The sequence below is a fragment of the Protopterus annectens genome, chromosome 16.part0 (genome assembly GCF_019279795.1).
Source record: "Protopterus annectens isolate FY-2018-M chromosome 16.part0, PAN1.0, whole genome shotgun sequence".
NCBI lineage: Eukaryota > Metazoa > Chordata > Ceratodontiformes > Protopteridae > Protopterus > Protopterus annectens.
In genome coordinates, this window is record NC_056750.1 from 227,802,074 (window position 1) to 227,808,310 (window position 6,237).

The window sequence follows — 6,237 nt, forward strand, 5'->3', positions numbered from 1 at the left end:
GCGTAATGGTCAAGATGTTATTTGCTCCTAACCACAGGTCACTGCTGATATGGAGTTTGTTTGTTCTTCCTATATCTGCATGGAGATCCCCTATCCCATAAAAATATGTTGCATGTTTCCTCTTAAAGGATGGATGGAAAGTATTGTGCTTAATCCAGCCTTCCCAGTTAATCTTCGGAGAAATGACAACAGAATGAATTCAATAGTGAATAGTGACGGGAAGCACACAGACTCTAGGTAGTGCCAATGGGGTGGGGAAAGTCAGGTGGAGCAACCACTTTAGGCATTAACTGTGGTGCACAGTCTCATGTGTCACATCAGGGTAAGCTAATTAGTGTGTCAAAACTGGCTCTGCTCTTAGTGATTTGGCCATGTTGACTAATGTTTCCAAAAAGGGCATGGATATTTACTCATTCTGTGTGGACTTGGGACCAGGCCTTCTCCAGACAATGCAAAGTGGGGGGGTCTATGCATCTCCTATTTGACAGTGTGTGCCAGCCATTAGGTCCAGCAGCCCTGAATCAGTAAGCTACTAGCTGGCCAGTGTTCATCTGCCCGGAACTTGATGATCCGGGGTAGCTATGTGAAAGCTAGATGTAAAACTTGTCAAAATGAACTGGTGACAGCCACACTAAATATAGATTTACTCATCGGACACAATTTGGAAGTGGATGAGGTGATAATAAGAAAATTGGAAGGAGAGTGCAGAAACGTCTCTTGGACTGGGACTACATGGGGAGGACAGACTAAAAATGGGGTGGGAACTGTGGTGAGGGAGCGCCTTTGTAAGACAATGAAGGATGTCATCAGAATTAGTGACAGAGTATGACAATAAAAAGCCGTTTTTATTATATCAGCCTATGCTTCACAGCAAGGCTACAATGGTGAGGAAAAAAGGCATTCAGGCAGCTGTTGCAGGATGTCCTTGATAAAGCTGAACTAAATGAGTTTGCCCTGAAAATGGGGTAATTAAATGCTCATGTTGGAATAGATAGAAGAACAAGGTGTGGAAATTGGTTGGATACACGGGGTTTGGGCAACAGAAGCAGTCAGGAAAAGGCCATGCTAGACTTTTGCCAAATAGCCTAATAGAGAATGACATATGGTTCACCAAGAGATGTAATCACAATACCACACACAGGACCAGTCATCAAGTAAACTTTCACCTACAAAGGAAAGGGCATTGCGGTCAAATCAGAGATGGAAATGTGAAATAGCCATCCCCCAGCATAATCCACTGGTGTCTGCTACAGGCAGCTGCAGACGGTGGTCAGAGCATACTCTAGTGTCAAAAGACTTTAGAATGAAGGCCTGGAAGATGACTGAGTGAGACCTCAGGAATTCAGGGAAATACTTAAAATTCTAGTATCTCAGGGTGAAGAGGTGCTGATAAGGAATGGCAGCTTCTCAAAACAGTATGTGTGAAGAAAACAGAACATTTATGTGTTTGAGCCAGTAATGTAATTAAGGTACATAAGAAAAGTTGACAGTGGAATGCAAAAATTTAGGGCATTATCACGAGAAATAAGAAGTGCAGGAAGAACTAGAAATGGAAAAGACAGACCAGGCTAAGAGGGAATACAGATCCTCTGACACAGAGGTTGAGAGAGCAGCTGCAATGGCAAAGATCAGATCATCAGAGAAACTCTACCATTTTTGAAAAGTGACTTAACTGATTGCAGAAAGAAACTCTTTCAAATCACAAGGCAAAGGCAGATAGATAATAAAGATAGTTAGCAGAAGCTTTTCATGATGGATTCCAGCAATAATCTGCACATCAGGCCAGAGGACATCAGGACCAGAGAGAAGAAAACCCCACAAAAGCTGCACTGCCACATGTACACCCTATGCTGAAAGCCAAAGAAGAATTTACCCAGAATAAGTGGAAAGTGCACTAAGGAAAATGAAGTCAGGGAGAGTGCTATGCTCAGCTGAAGTCACATGAGATGTGATCAAGATGTTGGGTATATCAGGGGAGAAATTGTTTCTGAGGATACTTATCACAGTATGGAGAGGAAGTTGTATCCTAGATTACCTAAGAATAAATATGTTAGTGTCCATAAATAAAAACAAAAGTCATATTTACAACTGAGGGCAGTACAAAAGCATTGTATTCCTGTCAAACTGCATGAAAGTACTGGAAAGGGTGATTAATAAATGAACAAACAGGTTAGTAGAAAGTAAGATGCGAGATGAGCTGTTCAGATTCAGATGAGGTTGCAGTACAATTGACCTGATGTAAGAAGGATAATGGGAAAGAAGCTGGAGATGAGGAAAGAGTCTAACCGGCAAGCTTAGACTTGGAGAAAGCACATTACAAAGTCCCAAGAAATCTAGTTTGGGAATTCCTGCAGTGATTCAAAGTCACAGAAACATTACTAGAACTAGTGCATACTATACATAATGACCCAACAATACAAGTAATAGCAATGTTCAGACTCAAAACTAGATTTCTAGTGAGAAGGGTATGCATCAGGGTTCAGCTCTGAGCCCACTTCTGTTTGTACTGGTGATGGACTACATCAGCAAACAGGTCAGAGGGGACACATCAACAAAACTGCTGAATGCAGATGATGTAGCATTACGAACCACAAAAGGAGGGGGAGTATCAATATTCATCAAAGATACCCACACCTCCAGGTTGGTGGCAGAGCACGAAGCATCAGAGACTATCCATGTGCAACTAACAGTGGGTAAAACTGCCTTCCAGTTTATAGCCTGCTACAGACCACCCTGCCAAACCTAGGAACCCCACTCGGCCTTCCTGAGAACACTGGAAAATATGAACGTCTCTCCAAACACCATTATATTGGGTGACTTCAACTACTCAACCATAGACTGGGAGCATTACTCTAGCTCCAACACCCTAGCCCAAAGGTTCCTAGAATTTATAAACTCAAATGCTATGGAACAACTTGTTACCACTCCCACAGGAGGGGAAAACATACTGGACCTGATCATCACCAACATGGGGACTCTATGCTCCAGACCAGAAGTGTATCCCTCACTGGTAAGATCAGACCATAAACTAATCTCACTGGATATTCACTTCCCGACCCCACCCCATGCCCAGAAAACCACAGTGAAAAACTTCTCTAAAGCAAATTTCACACTCCTCAAAACCGAGGTGGAATCCTTCAAAGCCCCCGGGCCTGTGGATAATACGGCCCAGACCACAAAATCCTTTATAAACGCATTCTATGAACACCTTCAGGAATGCATGGATCATGCAATCCCAAATAAAACCAAGACCCAATCCTCCAAAGGCAGACGTCCTGTCTGGTGGACCCCAGCCATAAACAAACTATACAATAGAAGGAGGAAGCTACTACATGATAGAGCAAAATCCCAAAAAGGGAAGGCATCTCTGATCAGTATTAGCAAAAAGCTACAGGCACTCATAAAATCGTCTAAGGCCAGCTTTGACAGAAAAATTGCACAGGACACTAAGGATAATCACAAGGCTTTCTTTAGTTATGTTAGGAACCTGGGTGGGAATTCCCAGATATGCTCAGAATTAGTCCAAAATGACAAAACATACACCGAACCCACAGACATTGCCAACATCCTAGCTGACAGGTTCAGCACAAACTCCCCCCCCCCCCACCAAAAGGGCTAATATCTATCCCAGCAGAGTGCTGCCCCCCTGACATCTCAGATGCTCAGGTAAGAGCTGCCCTCTCCAAAGCAAGACACACAGCATAAATGGGACCAGACGGTGTCACGGGCTGCGTCCTACATGAACTCCAAGAAGAGCTAAACCCAAACCTAAAACTACTGTTCAATCTCAGCCTTACTACAGATTATGTACCCAAAGAGTGGCGTACAGCAACAGTGGTCCCTCTCCACAAAGGTGGTGCCTCAACGGATCCTGGAAACTATCGCCCCATAAGTCTCACTAGCTTGGTCTGCAAAGCTATGGAAAAGATCATCATGGACCTTATAAATAAAGATATTGGGGACCTACAGACACTGGATTCTACCCAGTTCGGCTTTGTTAAGGGCAGATCCTGCCTCTTAAACCTGGTCGATTTCTTTGAAACAGTCACCAAGGCCATTGACAAGGGGAAGGTGGTCCACACAGCCTACCTGGACCTCACTAAAGCCTTCGATACAATACCCCACTCGGGCATTATAGATAAGCTCACCAGCTTAAATATAAACCCCTATGTCACTAGATGGGTTGCAAACTGGCTCAAGGACAGAACCCACATAGTTAGAATAGCTGGAGCCATGTCAGACTGCAAACCAGTTACAAGTGGCGTCCCACAAGGCTCAGTCCTGGGACCTCTCTTGTTCGGTATATATTTCTCGGAGGTACAGGCCAACATGGAAGGACTGTGGCTGACCAAGTTCACAGATGACTGCAAACTGGGTGCCATAATAGACTCTCCAGCCGACACAAGCATCCTCCAAAAGGGCCTCATAGAAACAGACAACTGGTGCCAGAGCCATGGCCTCAAGCTAAACGCCAAAAAGTGTATAGTCATCCCCTTTGGCAAAAACAAAGTGCCCACAAATTAGCACATAGGTGGTAATCCATTAAGTACAGAAGAAGTAATTAGGGACCTGGGGAGCCAAGTTGATAGCAATCTCTTATTTGACAACCACGTGGCCAAAGTGGTTAGAAAAACATTTTATATAGCCCACCTAATCATGAAGGGATTCACATCTAGATCAGGGAGGTCATCGTGCCTCTTTACTCATCCCTCATCAGGCCCATAATTGAGTACAATGCCCCTTTTGGGATGTACCTTACCAGACACCTGCAGCAACTGGAAAGACCCCAAAAGTACCTCACCAAGAGGATCAAGGGGCACAAACAGATGCCGTATGCTGCCCAGTTAAAGAAACTCCAGCTCTACTCAGTGGCATACCACCTGCTCAGAGGCGATCTGTGCCTGACGTATAAAGCCATGTCCAACCCGGAATTAATGGACATGCTGCACCTCAGAAAATCCAAATCCCATAGAGCTATGCGCTCGAGGGACTTGAACCTCAGCACTGAAATAAATAGGACATGCTGGAGGGACAGATTCATAACCCAGAGGCTTCCTTCACTCTGGAATAAAATCCCAGTCCAGGTTAGGCAGAGTCCCTCATTGACTCTCTTGAATCTTGATGAGTGGATGGGAGATCGTAGGTTTACCCCGGGTATCACTTCTGTGTCACTGTTAGACAGAGGCACAGTATACTAACCTCGAAAAAGGGCATAGCAAAATTAATTTAAAATGGGGGGCGAAAGCCATACACACTCTGGCTAGGCTTATAAATGCCCTAGGGCAGATAGCCTAGTATGAACCCATGAACCCATGAACATGCAGACTCTGAACAGTAACTTCAGCAAATGATAAGGAAATGGAATGCAAAAATAATGGTATATGTGATGAAACTGAGTACAGGCAATGCAGTTGTCATGGCCGTAAATGGGAGAAATCAGAAGATCCTGAAAACTGTGACAGAACATAATGTAGTAAATATCTGTAAGATGTGGTTGAAGAAATGGAAAGTCTGAATGAGGAGGTCAAAGGTAGAATAAGAGGGGCTGCAGCCACTTGCCACAAAGTGTCAGGAGTCATGCATGACAGAAGGATACTGGAGAAGCTGAAAAGTATGGTGTACAACACAGCGATACAACTAGTGAGACTTGATGACACAGACTCCTGGATAATGAAGGCAGAGCAGCTGCGAAAGCTTGAAGTGATGGAGATGGAGTGCCTGAGATGACTAGTATGATGTATACTGTGGGGCAGCTGAAGAAATTAGGACATCTGAGTAGAAGATAAAGTATCCCCAGTCAAGGTGGTTTGGTCCCATGTGTAGGAAAGCAGAAAGTCATTTGGTAGAACAGATTTTGGAGAGACAGGAGCAAGGCAAGAGGAGGTGAGGGTTGTCTGCCAAGAAATGGATAAATGGATAGATTTTATGGCAAAAGATCTGCAATAGATGGCCATAACTGTCGAAGAAGGTAGGAAAGTAGTTCTGAAATGAGAAGGCCGGAGACAGTTGATACATCACCCTAACTCCATGTAAAATGAGAAAACTGCGGTTGATGATAATGATGATGATGTCTAAAGTGAACAAAGTTCAGAAGTTAACATATTAGAAAATAGCTATTCTTGAAAAGGACTACAGTTTGACTAAACAAGAAATTTCAGGGACAATGTAAAGAAGTGTTTTGTTACAGAAACTAAGGTGGCTGTCTACAGCATCCTTCCTGATGGCTGGGAATTCACA